Raw genomic sequence first — 15,406 nt, 5'->3', positions numbered from 1 at the left:
GGCACCCATAATTAACTGGTCCTAGAAGACACACAGAGGCTGCAACAAAGAACTCAGATTTACTGTTTTCTTAGATGCATCACAAAACTAAAATAGATTATGAAATGTAAGTTTGGAATTCTCTTGCCTGTTACATCAAGCAGTAGCAAAATAGAGAAAATTATTCCTTTTGGCGCATCCTCATATATTAAGTGAATTTCCTCCTAGCAAATAAACAGTGCATCCTTTTCATTGGACTAGAGGTCCCTAGGTGGCACAGATGGTTTGTGCTTGACAACTAACTATAAGGTTGGCTTTCTGAACCCACCCAGTAGCACCATGGAAGAAAGGCCTGGCAATTTGTTTCTGTAAAGATTACAGCCAAGAAAACCCTATGGTGTTCAGTTCTACTCTGTAACACATGCAGTTACCTTGAGTTGGAATTGACTTGATGGCAATGGGTTTGGTTTGGTTTTCTCACTGGACTATATACTCTTGCTGGGATGTTTGATCAATCGTTTATTCATTTAGTCAAATGATACCCTTTAGAGCTGAACAAGACAGAGTACCTGACCCTACGAACCTTTTATTCTAGTGAGAAAGACAAAAATCAACCAATATGCCATTATTTCAACAACAGATATTTACTTTTAAGTGCCCATTTCCAGACAGACGTATGGCTAGGTGCTCTGGCATATAGAAAAAATTCCTATAAGGCCCTGTCTCAAGAATTTGGTTATTCACTCTCTGTACTATGATTAGAATTTCTATAGCACTTTACAATTTGCTTTTACACACACTAAATACAACAAATTGTTAAGAAAAATTCAGAAGCTAGGTGTAAGTACTTCCATGTGCCAAAAAGCCACCACCATACGATTATCACTCTGTGTATTCCTTCCATTTTCTTATGATGCCTCCTGGGTTTAATATTTTTGCCATAGAATCCTTCACTATTGCAGCTCAAAGCTTGAATTTTTTCTTCAGTTCTTTCAGCTTGAGAAATGCCACGTGTGTTCTTCTCTTTTGGTTTACTATCTCTGGCTCCTCGCACATGTCATTATAATACTTTACTTTGTCTTCTCAAGCTGCCCTTTGAAATCGTCTGTTCAGCTCTTTTACTTCATCATTTCTTCATTTTGCTTTAGCTACTCTATGTTCAAGACCAAGTTTCAGAGTCTGTTCTGACATCCATTTTGATCTTTTCTTACTTTCCTGTCTTTTTACTGACCTCTTGCTTTCTTCATATACGATGTTCTTGACGTTATTCCACAACTAGCTATGAGTCGGAACCAACTCAACGGCACCTAACAACAACAGCATATGATTTTATCCCCCAGGAGCCCTTCCTCCCTTCCCATAAGCACTCTAACCTCACAGAGCTCCAATTGACAGAGAGCAGAGGCGGTTCAGTTCTTGCCTCCATATACTGGGGTTGCAGGGATAAGCATCTCGCCAACCACAGGAGAATTGTTCACGTGCACCCTCGCCTCACCTGACTCTGCTTGTCATACATACCCTCTTTCACTCTTGCTATTTCTCCTGCCGAATTCTTTGCAGCTGGAAATGACTTTTAAAAAAAATTCAGGGGAGGAAGCAAAACAAATAATGAAATGCTGCAATGTCTCTATTGACAGAATCAAGCTGTTCACTTCTTGTTTGCCGAGACCTGCCAAAACACTGCTCTCTGCAGGCACATCTATTAAAAAAAAAAAAAAAAAAGGAAATGAATGTATTGAGTTTGGGAAAAAGTCTCGAGCAAAGAGAAATAAAATAAATCAACTATTAGATTTTTATAAAAACCAGTGTAACTGAAATGGGGAGTAATTGCTGGTTTTATACATTTTTCTCTTAGGAGTAGATGAACCATGGGAAAATATATCTAGCTCAGTGGTTCCCAAACTTCCAGAGTTAGCAATCACCTGCAGTAGTAATAAAAAATTGAATTAAATGTTCTCAAGTCTTGCCCTGGAGAGTCTAACTCAGTCACCCCTCTGGGTACCCATAGCATCTTCTTTGCCTTGAACCCATATCTCTTTGTATTTTTATTATATATTTATATACTGTAGTATAATATATATTATGTTATAATATCATACATTTATATATAATTTTTAATGAAATTGCTTATACCTTTCTTAAGAAAAAGAAATATAGCAAGTTACATTCATAGATGATCATTGAATAAATGAACAAAATCATGCAGCCAAAATCAAAAGCCAAGATAAGAAACATAGATCTGACCATATTTTCCTTTCTCAGCAATGATGTAGTGAATTTGATATGGTGATGACTCAAGCTTAGCCCAAATGTGCATGGAGTCTGATATAGAGGATACAGGTTAGTAAACTGATTTCAACTATTCTGGTATTGTGTGCCTAAAACTAGGATTGAAGACCAAGAGTGAAGAGGTAGAACAAATACAGATGGCATTTCCAAGGAGGACAGACAGGGATTCTTAAGAGATGGATTGTCTCTAGTGGCCACAGGGGAATTAAAAGAATATTAAAAGCCTGGATGAGGGGCTCAGCTTATGATATTTCCTGGCGTGTAAAATCACAGAGTGTATGTCAGTTCTATAATTCTAAGATTGAACATTATACTTTTGTAAACTATGCTAACTGTTGGTGTATTAATGCTGGGACCAAGTTTTTCAGTTTCCGAGATGCAAATTTGAGGCTCCTAATATATTCCTGGAAACCTTGGTGGCACGGTGGTTAAGAGCTACAGCTGCTAACCAAAAGGTCGGCAGTTCTAACGCACCACGCGCTGCTTGGAAACCCTATGGGGACAGTTCTACTCTGTCCTATGAGTTGGAATCGACTGGATGGTAATGGGTTTGTTTAATATATACCTGGGTATACTTTCCCCCAAAAAGCAATATTTTTCACTTGATAAAATTGAATACAACAAACATTGAATAAGGACCTATTATAGACCCTGGGTGGTGCAAACAGTTAAGCCTTTGGCTAACTGAAAAGTTGGAGGTTCAAGTCCATCCACAGGTGCCTCGAAAGAAAGATCTGGTGATCTACTTCCGAAAAAATCTATTGAAGATGCTGTGGAGCATAAGTCCACTGTCACATACAGGGTCACCGGGAGTCAGAATCGCCTAGTTAGCAACTAGTGCTGGTGGTTTGTTCTCGCTTAAAGAATTACCAGTAGCACAGTCATGTAGGATGGACTTCCCTTTTGAGAAGATAGAGAATTCTGAGCCCTGCCCCAGGCACGTGCAGGAAGAAAACAGATGCTCATATGTACATGTGCATAGTCTCCCTAGTCACACTATAGTCCTTTGATTACATTCACAGATATATGAAATATTTGCAAATGATAAATATGGTTCTATCAGAGGTATAAAGTACAGTATTTCCAGCTTTGGAGTTTTTCATACAAACTCTGATGGAATGGCCAGTGGGAGAATGAAGGGCTAAGTCCCCACAGGACACTGACAATTCTTCAACTTCAGAAAGGAATCCCAAGGAGTTTTTCATTGTAAATCCTCCTGCTTGAGAAGTTCAGCTTTCTGACTGATATCAGCAGTAAGTCCCTCCCCATGCCGTGTTTCCAATGGGTTTCTGAGCTCAGACGTGTCTTCCCCTTCAGCCCTGGAACAGCTGTAATGAGTCGTGCTGTATTTCTTCAGAGGCCGAGGACCAGAGCTTTTTGTAAATTAATTTGGAGAACTTCCTGTTTCTGGTTTGCAAATCTCCATGGTTAAATAAGCATTAAATGGATGCCACGAAGATCTTTGAACATTTAACCTCTTCTTGAACTGAGGGGACACTAATAGTTCTCTCCTGACCTCTGATACAAGGAAAATTCCATACGGTAATTTTTTTTTTTTTTTTTTTCGCAAATAAAAAGTACAGACAGGATGACATCTGAAAATCACTCTTTTCGATATTTTTCTAGAATTTTCTTTTACTCTATATTGAGTCAATTGCTTGTCAGTTAGGAAAGGAGGAGGGTAACCAGCATCTCAGGAAATTGTAATCAACTCTTAAGGAGGTTTCCACTATTCCACCCCAACCCACCCACTCTGCCATTCCCTACCTTCAGGTACTGAAAGAAGAGAGTCACAATTACTGGTGGAAGTGTGTATTCCTTGGATATGGGGAGGAAGAAAATGGTAGAAAACCAGTTGTTGTGGAGACCTTACCTGGCATAAATCTCTTTTTGGAAACTTCCACAACTAATATGAATAAATTAAATTTTCTTAGAGTCTTCTATTTTGATATTTTGCAATTTGAAATGAGATCAGGAGGGAAAAACTTAAACATAAATATATGGATGTTTTCTTCCCTTTGAAAAAAAGCTTAAACGCTATTGATAGAATTGAATCTTTTGATGTCTGCTCTTTGAGTGTGTTATTAAAGGAAGTAGAATTAAAGATTAGGCATTAACATAGACCCCAGGACAAGTGTTTTCCAAGAGGAAAGGAGCTGAAGCCACCAGGCCTCCTTCCCCTGGGCTGGGAGCATCCCAGAAAATCCCTTCCTCTGCATTCAAAGTGCTTGCTAGCCCAGACTCCATGGAGGGAGAGCTGCTTCACTCTAGATAGGAAGAGTGGAGTTGTATGGGATTATCTTTGGAGCTTCCGCAGCTCAGGTTAGTCAGGACAAAAGAAAGATATGAAAAGTATGCTGCAAAAACTCAGGAGAGAAAAGGGAGGGAAAGCACAACCAGTACAAAGTGAAGGTCATGTTGGAGGCAGAAACAATCTTAGACATTGCTGAAAATATAGTCAGGACAGGAAAGATGGGTATGGAAAACACAGCAAAATTAAGTGTAAAAGAACAATGTGTTTAAGGTAATTTGGGAGAAAGTGATAGATGTGAAAATGAAGCGCTTAAAACATACGCACATGTCATGTTCCTAAAAAAGAGAACAAAATAAGGTCCAAACAAAAACCCCAAAGATGCAAGGCATTCCTGTAACGTGGAAGAATGGGAAGATCATGCTCAGAAAGAAAGGAAGAAAGAAAGATTTAGATCAATTAACACTGAACTATCTTAGTCAGTCGATTGAAATTTTCAAGTAATGGAAGAATTCTAGGGGCCCTAGGTAAAAAAGGCTCTTGCAGAGAGAAAACGCACCAATTATACACCGGAATTCTCTACAGCCACACCAATGGCAAGATTGTGAAACGACACTCATAACGTCCACAGATGTTGTGACTGACGTGGAGCAGTCATAAATCCACAAATATAAAAATGAAATTCCAACTCTTCTCATATACATATCCCTCCCTCATGAAATACTACCATTCTCTCTCCATTGCCTGTCAGATAAAGCCCATGATATTTAACAAGGCACATAGAAACCCCTGCGGTCTGGCTTCTTTCTCCCCTAACTCATACCTTCTACCCCCTGCTTAACCTGAGGCCTCAGCCTGCTTAACTGCTCATGGTCACCACCATTCACTACGTGAGTTTTACTGTTGTTGACCCCTGTACCAAGGGTATCTTTATTCCTCATCCTCCTCTCAGACCCATTCTTTAAGACTCACCTTGGTTGTCCCCTCTGACCACTCCCAACCCCTGTAGGGCTGGATGGGAGCTCTTTTCTTCTCTGTGTTCTCTCTGAGCGACACCTCCACTGGACTTCAACATCCTCAGGAGACCATCTGTTTATGCATCTGCCATCCACATCAGACCGAGTTTCTCCAGGGCAAGGAATATGTTATATCCAAACTCTTACTTCTGGTGTCTGGCACATAGACTCTATATTTAAAGAATAATGTTTATGCAATGAATAATTCATATAATTTAGAGGAACTCATAGTTAGGAGTTCTTCTCAAAATATATAATCTTTATTGATTGAATCAATTTTGACAGTTGAAATGTTCTCCCAAAATTCAATTGAATGTTCCTTTCATTTCACATATTTAATAGCTTGGGTATGTGTAAACTCTTTGTGGTTACTGTTTTCTTAAATGGTCATGTAATAGAACAAATTAAGTTCTACAAAGTTCTAGTTTAGATTTGTTTCTTAGAAGCATGCAAGTTTGCTCAAGAATTCAGAATGATTCTCTAGAAGTCCTTACATTGAACTTTGATATATACAGTGTTTGGCCTAAGTCACTTTCTTCACACAGAAAGTTTTGTTTTGGTCTTCATTGTTCTGTCTCCATCCAACAAAATTTCTGGCAAGGAAGTTGAGAATCTGTTAAGGGAAACATGAACAACAAAACGTGGTATAACCATTGAGCCAATCATTCATTCACCCAACCTCCACTGAACACTTAACTATTTGCTGGACACCTGGCAGGTGCTCAGGTACAAAGATAATAAAACATGCCTCTTCCTTCAAGATAGTGGTGTAGCTGGGGAGATGCATGACTTGGTGGAAAACAACAAAACAGTGTTTTAATTGTTAATCAGAGCCAACTGGATTACCAATTGAAAATAGAACACCTGCACTGGGGAGACTCAACATATTTTGCTGTTAAAATGATATTTTTCATTAGGACAGAAGAATTTGGTCTAGGTCTCTCATTTCATGAGATATACATGCCAAAATCTTTTAACCTCTACCTCGATGCAAGAAAAGTAGAGATTCTGAGCTGTGCAGGCCTATGTTTGTATTCATCTTCTGGTACATAAGGTCTCCATGAGTCAGAACCAGCTTGGCGGCACCTATCAACAACGTCTGTGCTGCACAACCCATCTGTCATTTATCGTATTGTGGTGGTCTGCATGTTGCTGTAATGCCAACCTGTTAGAATGTTTGTGTGTGTGCATGCGCACATGCACCTGTGTGCGTGGCTTTTCGCTCATGTCTGTGTGTGTTGTTGCATGTGTCGTGTGCACATGACAGTCTTGCTGTTTGACAAACCTGTCACTTTTCCTAACAAAATCGTCTCTATTTTCTGTCTTTCCTCTAATGGTCTACTGGAACTTATCTTTTTAAAATTTATTTCTTCAAAACATCATACAATAAGCTTTATCACAGAACACATTTTTCAACAGGGTTTTTTATTCAGTGTTCCCAATATAAGGTGAATTTTTATATTTATTTAGAGCATTTTAAACATGATTTTAATGTCTTTTTCCTCCTGTTACCCTAATGTGTTTTGAGTATGTGTTTACCTCTATTTGTTCTTTTCGTGTTTCCTGTGCTTTTAACTTTTTGCTGTGTGTAAAGTGTCACAAATTTGCTCTCTGGCTTTTAATATTCTTTTTACTTCTGCCTCATTAATCCTTCAAAGGCTAAACTGTGTTTATGATTAATTATTTTTCTCATTTAAAAGAATTCTTTTAAAATTTCACTTGAAGTTCATATTGCTTTAACTTAAGGCTATTACATGAAAATCCTCTGGATTCAAATCAATCAGTCAGAAAATTACATTTCTTGTGCCTGCTGAGTGCAGATGCTGGGGACGTAGGTGTACAAGACAGATCCAGTCTCAGTCTTGTGCTCCATGCAGTTCAGTGGTTAAGAAAAAAAAAACCACATTATTAAAATAAATAGTTACAACTGTGTAAATCACCATGCAAGGGGATTATAAGACACTGCAGGATGGTGTTAAAGAGATATGTAAAGGAAAAAGGAGGGCAAGAATGGTTAGGGAAGACTTCTGTTAAGAAGAAAGGTTCTCCATCAGTTTGTTCTACTGTGGTGGCTTACATGTTGCTATGATGCTAGAAGTGATGCCACCCGTATTTCAAATACCAACAGGGTCAGCCATGGTGGGCAGGTTTTACCAGAGCTTCCAGACTAAGACATACTAGGAAGAAAGGCCTGGCAATCTACTCTGACAATCAGAAAAAACAAAAAAAAAAAAAACCCGTGGATTACAATAGAACATTGTCCAAGATAGTGCCGGAAAGTGAGCCCACTAGACTGCAAGACATTCAAACTATAGCACCACTGCAACAATGGACCTAAACATACCAACGGTCATGAAGATGGTGCAGGAATGGACATTTCATTCTGTTGTACATGGGGTCTCCATGAGTTGGAGGTGACACTACACAAACTAACAACAAAAACCGGAAAAAAAAAAAAAAAGTGGGAAGAAGAGGCTTTGAGGCAATGGAGTTATGCTTTTGAAAGCCCTTCAAGAAGAGAAACTAGGTCAGCAGTAAGTAACTGAGCAAAGCCCTGTGCAGCTGAGGTGGAGAGAGCCAAGACAGCAGATGACCCAGGACCAGAGGGACCAAGTTAAGGGTTGTAAATTTCATATGAAATGTAAAGGCTCTGAAGGGATTTCTGTTTGGGAGTTAAAGGACCAAATTTAGCTTTTAAAATAAAGTATAATTCTGAAGGTTGCAAGAAGGATTGATTGAAGGAGGACACTAGAAATGAAGAAAGACTACCAGTGAAGGTACCTCATTACTGCAGGTAAGAGATGTTGAAGCACTTTGTAGCAGAGGGAGTGGGATGAAGAGCAGATGCCACAGATGTTAGAGTAACAGGACCACTGGAATTTGGTGAAAGAGAGGGAGGGGTCAAAGTTGACTCTTAAGATCTTTGTGTAAGTTACTGGGTATGTGTAGGATATGCGGAAACTGTTTATAAAGAGGACATATTAAAGCTGGATGAGATGTGGGGTGGGGGGGGAATTCGAGGATTAAATTTTAGAAATATTGTTTGTTATGTAAATGAGAGTCCAAGTGGAGATGGATATGGTGGGAATCTGTTGGGCATGTGGTGAGCTGGGACACAAAAGAGCATTTTCAAACTGAAATATGTATTGGGATTTGAAGGCCTAAAATGTATAAATGAGCTCATGGAAAGGATTGCATTGTCTACAGGAAGAGTCTAAATGAGAAGAGAAGGCCTAGAATACAGACCTGAAAACCTCCAATAATTAATGCCTGTGTGAGAAGGAAGACCCAACAAAGTATTGAACAAGAAACAGCTAGAAGGTTAGTTTAAAAAAAAACTCCAAGGAGGCAGAGCCAACATGGCTCCCTAGACAGGTGCATCAGGCCATCCCTCTGCAGCAAAGACCTGAAAAACTAAAATAGATACAAATGTCAACCCTGAAACCCTAAGCATCAAATGGAAAGAACTAGACCAAACACTAAATGGAAGAAGAAACTGAAGGAAAACAGAGAACGAGCAACTATCAATAATAAAGCGAAAAGACTTAAAATGCAAACAGACATCAATCTGTAAATGAAGAAAACATCAAAACAATAAAGGAGGAACTAAATGGTGTAGGTATAGAACTTTCAAATGGAGACAAAGTCAAGACGATATCAAGTAATAAAAGACTGGTTCAAACTGAGGAAGATAAGGGTAAATTTCAAGGTAACCACAAAGAAAGCTAACAAATCTACTTATCTGAATAAAAAAGAAGAAAAAACAAAAGTCTTGTAAACACAAAATGTATAGTAACAAAAGAAAGGAAAAGAAAATCCACAAACAAAAGGACCTCAGCACAAGAAAATAAGGGGAACAAAGAAAAAGTCAGCACCACAAAAAAAAAAGCGAACAATATGGCAGCAATAAATTCATGTGTAACAATAATCACACTGAATGTAAATGGTTTAAATGCACCTGTAAAGAGACAGAGAGTGGCAGAATGGGTCAAAAACAAACAAACAACAACAACAAAAAATTAATATGCTGCATGCTGTCTACAAGAGACACACCTTAGACACAAAGACATATTAAAAAACAAAGAATGGAAAAAAATAATATCAAGCAAACTGTAAGCAGAAAAAGTCAATACTAATCTCAGATAAAATAGATCTTAAGGCAAAATCAATCATAAAATACAAAAACTAACCAAAACCAAACCCACTGCTGTTGAGTCGGTTCTGACTCATAGTGATCCTGTAGGACAGAGTAGAACTGCCCCACAGGGTTTCCAAGGACCAGCTGGTAGATTCAAACTGCTAACCTTTTGGTTAGCAATCTAGCTCTTAACTACTATACCACCAGGACTCCATAAAAAAAAAAGGAATGGCATTATATAATGACTAAAGAGACAATCCACCAAGAAGACATAACCTTAATAAATATCTACACACCCAACAACAAGGCCCCAAAATAAATAAATAAATAAACTCTGACAGCATTGAAAAGAGAAATTGACAGCTCTGCAATAATAGTAGGATGCTTTGACACACCAACTTTGGTGGAGGCCAGAACATCTAGAAAGAAACTCAACAAAGATACAGAAGATCTAAAGGGCAAAATCAACAAACTTGACCTCATAGACATATATAGAACTCTCCACCCAACAGCAGCAAAGTATACATTCTTTTCAAACACACATGGGACATTCTCCAGAATAGACCATGTTTTAAGTCACAAAGCTACCCTCAATAAAATCCAAAACATCGAAATAATACAAAGCACTCTCTGATCATAATGCCATAAAACTAGAAATCAATAATAGGAAGAGCAAGGAAAAAAATCAAACACATGGAAACTGAATTACATCTTGTTTAAAGACAACTAGGTAATAGAAGGGATCAAAGAAGGAATAAAAACTTCCTAGAATCACCCACCAGCCCTGGGGTAAGGACTAGAAGACAGGAGAGCACAGAAAAGCTGGTAATAGGAAACCCAAGGTTGAGAAGGGAGAGTGTTGACATGTCATGGGGTAGTTAACCAATGTCAGAAAACAATACATGTACTAACTGTTTAATGAGAAACTAGTTTGTTCTGTAAAACTTTATCTAAAGTACAATCAAAAAAACAATTCCTAGAATCAAAAGAAAATGAGAACACATCATACGGAAACTTTTGGGACACAGCAAAGGCAGTGCTCAGAGGTCAATTTATAGCAAAAAAGGCACACATCAAAAAAGGATGGGACAAAATCAAAACATTAGCCCTATAACTAGAAAAAATAAAAAGAGAACAGTAAAAGAATCCCACAGCCACCAGAAGAAAGGAATTAATAAAGATTAGAGCAAAAATAAATGAAATAAAGAACAGAATCAACAAGACCAAAATTGGTTCTTTGAAAAGATCAACAAACAACTGGCCAAACTGAAAAGAAAAACAGGAGAGGAAGCAAATAACTCAAATAAGAAATGAGATGGGGGACATCACAACAGACTCAAATGAAATAAAAAGGATCATAGCAGAATACTATAAAAAATTGTATTCCAACGAATTCTTTTCTATCCCATAGGGTCACTTGGAGTTGGAATTGACTCAATGACAATGGGTTTTTTATGGTAAGCAGAAGTTAAGTTTTGACCAAAAAATACTACAAATTACTCTTTGCATTAGTAAGAAAAGATCTTTGTCTTCCAGTAATATCACCTAAAATATCTTCACGTACATCATACTATTTTAAAAGTGAAAAGTTTAGTCTACTTCTCAGAGCCCTGGTGGTACAGTGGTTAAGAGCTTTGCCGCTAAGGAAAAGTTCAACAGTTCAAATCCCCCAGCCACTCTTCGGAAACCCTATGGGTCAATTCACTTTCTCCTATAGGGTTGCTATGAGTTCGAATCGATTTGACCACAGCGGGTTTTTAGCAGGAATCTACTTCTCAGAGTCTCCGGGTGGTGCAAACGATTAAGCACTCAACTACCAGCCAAAAGATTGGTGGTTTGAACCCACGAGAGGTGCCTCAGGAGACAGGCCTGATGACCTGCTTCCAAAAGGTCACAGCCTTGAAAACCCAATGGAGCAGTGCTACACTGCACATATGGGGTTGCCATAAGTCAGAATTGACTCAATTGCAAGTAACGACAACAACAGTCTACTTCTGAAGGAAGCAAACTATTGGCATAATGTGTGATACGGCATGATTATAGGACTAAAAGCAGATGAGATAATATGAAGCTGCTTTGCAATGGTGAATTATTTCAGCCCATGTTATCTTGCCCTCTTAATTACTGAACTTTATAAACAAAGCATTTTATGAGTATAATTCTTCGTGATTCTGCATTTAACGTAATACTATGAAGCAAATTGAGTGTGGCTGTTGGAAAGACATGCCTCACAGCTTGAAATATTAATCCAAAGCACTCGGCCATAGTGATTGATTAGAAAGCATGAAGACGATGTTATTGAATATGTTTTTTTTAATGAAATGTATTATGAATAGAGAAGTAGTTAAGACCATTTCTTGTAACTAAAAGACAATTTGTAGTGACACATGTTGATTTTGTTCTCTAAAAATTTCTACTTGACAGACTGTTCTAATCATTGAAATTTACTAATACTTGTTACCTGATGAGTTTAAGCTTAAGCAATAGAGTACCTAAAGTCTCATAGTTTATTGGGAGTTGTTTTTGAAAAAAAGTGGAGATGATTTTTGAATGGCTGGTCTCTCTTTGCTTAGAGTTATTATTTGACTTTACAGTGACTTCACTTAGGTCTATACTTCAAAGAAGCTATTGACATCTACAGGGGCACTTTCGTGAGTCTGTAATTTTCTGTAAGGTAGAAAGATTTTGCTACAATAAAGGACCCGGTGCCTGTGATGCCTGCGGAGGTGTGTGCTGTGGCGTTACGGTGGTAAGCATTCAAGACTACACCATTTCTGCATGCGGTTTGCTGGGCTCCAGCCTCCTGTGAGACACAAAGGCATTAATTTCTTGACACTGGCTGCCTGTCTTTTCCGTGTCACAAGGTTACCAACCATTTTTCTTTGCTATTTAAACTTTTATAGTCAGGCTGCCACCTTGAACTTGGGATCTGCTCCTCAGAATAAGGTGTCTGGGCATGTCTGGAGGAGTCCAGTGATAGAGCAGCCACAAATTCAGTAGCAAGAAGGTTTCAGAAAGTCTGCTGCCCCAGCAACCCTGAGAAAGGGCAGGTGGCACACAAACGTGTTTCAGGAATGCTGGTCCTAGGGCTCACTGGTGACATCCTGTTGAGTACATGTCTATGAGAGTCTGGACCCTGAGTAATCTAGGTCTTCACTCAAAGTCCTCTACAGACTTGGGCACACAGGCAAGTCTGCTCTCTGCCCAGGTAATGGGGACCCAAGAAAGGGAGACAGATCTGATAAATATAAGGGGGACCCAGGGAGGGAGAGACATATCTGATCAATATAATGGGGACCCAGAGAGGGGGATCCAGATTTGACCAACATACTAGGGACCCAAATACAGGAGACAGACCTGGTCAATATGATGGGGGAACCCACAGATTGGTACATGGATTCCTAACCTGGCATCCACAGAACATCCCCCTGAGGGGTCTGCAGATAGAATCTGGGGGGGGGGTCTTAAAAACTAGATAGGAAAAACACTACATTTTTATTTTTACAAATTTCTACCTGGAATGTAGCATTTCCTTTGATTGTCAACATAGGAAACAAACTCCAGTGCCAATAGAGAGAGGCCTTCATGACTTTGTTCCTAGGCAAAATCACAAATATATTTATATCACTTTACAATTGTTAAAGATATTTGAAATATTATTTGCACTCATTGCTACATCAAAATCAGAACAGACTCCTTGCTAGCTCTTGCTATGTCATAAATTAATAATGAAGCATGCGTATTACTATCTAAAAATACTGCATCTAGTACAATGGCTCCTGGGATATGCCCGAGTTTCCCCATACCTGTGCTTTTTTATCTAACGGTAATAACAGTACGCATCTGATCTTACCTTCTGAATTAGACCATTAGCATGTTCTCATGTCAATGTCTTGCCTTCACAACAGTTCTTCCTAATGGCTGTGTTAATAATCAATGGAATTGATTTTAACCATTCTTTAGATTGATTTCAAGCTGCTGCTGCTAAAAATGATGTTCTTGAAAAAACCTTTATGCACGTGGAACTGGATGCAAACTATGAAAGGCTTATCAAAAGCGTGTTACAGAAGGTAAAACACCATTTGGGGGCAAAATGACAGGGATCATGCCACTGATGACTGTTTCATGCTTAACCATTTGCGCTGCTCTGATATTCTAAGAACACTCACGTGTTTTTTAAGAGTCAATTTAATTTTTCAACAAAAACAAAAATATTCAAAAATTCTAAATGTTCATGTTAAAGTCGCTAAAAAATTCATTTTAGGACCCTGGTTTACTTAAGTACATGGAATAAGTTAGGTATTACATTTCATAATACTGGTATTTTTACAAGCATAAAAGCAGGAAAACTTCTTGTGATGGACAATTCTCAGATCACTTTAACTTCTCAAAGACATGGAGCAGGAAGATGGATTGAAGAATCAAAACAGAAATGGACCAACTGATTTATATTTAGTGCCTCCAAAGGACTGATAACTTGAGGGAGAAATCTGAAGTCACATCAAATGGGGGGGTCACCTATAGGTTAACGATAGAATAGCAGGAGAAACAGTTTCTTACATCTGCCTCCCCAGACTGCACCAGCCCTGCTAAGAGACGGATTTTTCATAGATGCCTTCTATCGGTTTGAGTAAATTCCCTACTATTACTACTTTGTCATGTTGTTTTTGTTGTTTCAGTCATTAAGATACGTTGGATTGTGTTAAAATGCTGCCTCTTTATCTACTGAGATGACCATGTTTTTTGTTCTTTATTCTGTTTCTATTGTTAGTGCAGTAATTGCTTATTGATTATTTTTCTATTGACATGATCATGTTGGGATGAAACAGTTTCTCACATCTGCTTCCCCAGATAGCACCACCCTTGCTCAGAGCTTCCCTACAACTTGGCTGCATTGATTCAAAGCCACGAGTCAGAAGCACACAGAACGTGCTGGAGAGAGAAATTTGATCAGATGACTGCACACCAACCAGGTTCCTGATACAATGAAAATGTTTTCCTTCCTGTGAAACTGAGAAACTCGATTCTTGATATGCAGAAAAGAATGATGTCCAGGGTGATATTAAGACCGTCTCAAAATAAAGCTCTCTGTGATTTGTCTGAGATTTCCATTCTCAAATGCCTAAACAATTGGAAATTGTTTTGTTCTTGATGAAGAAAGAGATTAGATCTACCCAAGTCAACAGTCAAGTATGTTTAAGCTCCTCTGGTAAGGTCCAACCAGTTCAAGAGAAGTCAGTCAACTCATTCTTGTCAAAAAAGACATAATTACTTGGAAAGTAATTTCACCAAGCATCAGCTGGCCTTTCTGAACATGGAGGTGTTATGTATTTGAGTGGACTTTATTCCAGGCGGAGAATATTTTAGAAAGGGTCCTAAAAGATTTGTATAAAATTGCTGGTTTTCCAGACAAATAGAAAACTGGGTTATTTGAATTCTTGCAGAAAATTCTCCATTGGTTATATGTGTGCCACTTGATCAGAAAAATTAGTACACATCTCTTCACCATATACAACCTCATCATCATTAGCATGGAAAAATACAAATTTAATCCTTTTTCATTTAGGCTGCAAGTCTTTGGAACTCTAGGCATCTAACTCTTCTCCATAAAATGTATTTGCCACCTTCATGCTCACCCCTCACAGTGGAACCCCATGGTGTTTCAATGGCTGGTTTTTCAGACATAGATTGACAGGACTTTCTTCCAAGATGCGTCTGGGTAGACTCGAACTT

This window comes from Loxodonta africana, chromosome 11 (genome assembly GCF_030014295.1).
Source record: "Loxodonta africana isolate mLoxAfr1 chromosome 11, mLoxAfr1.hap2, whole genome shotgun sequence".
NCBI classification, from domain to species: domain Eukaryota; kingdom Metazoa; phylum Chordata; class Mammalia; order Proboscidea; family Elephantidae; genus Loxodonta; species Loxodonta africana.
This window is presented reverse-complemented; position numbering follows the sequence as displayed.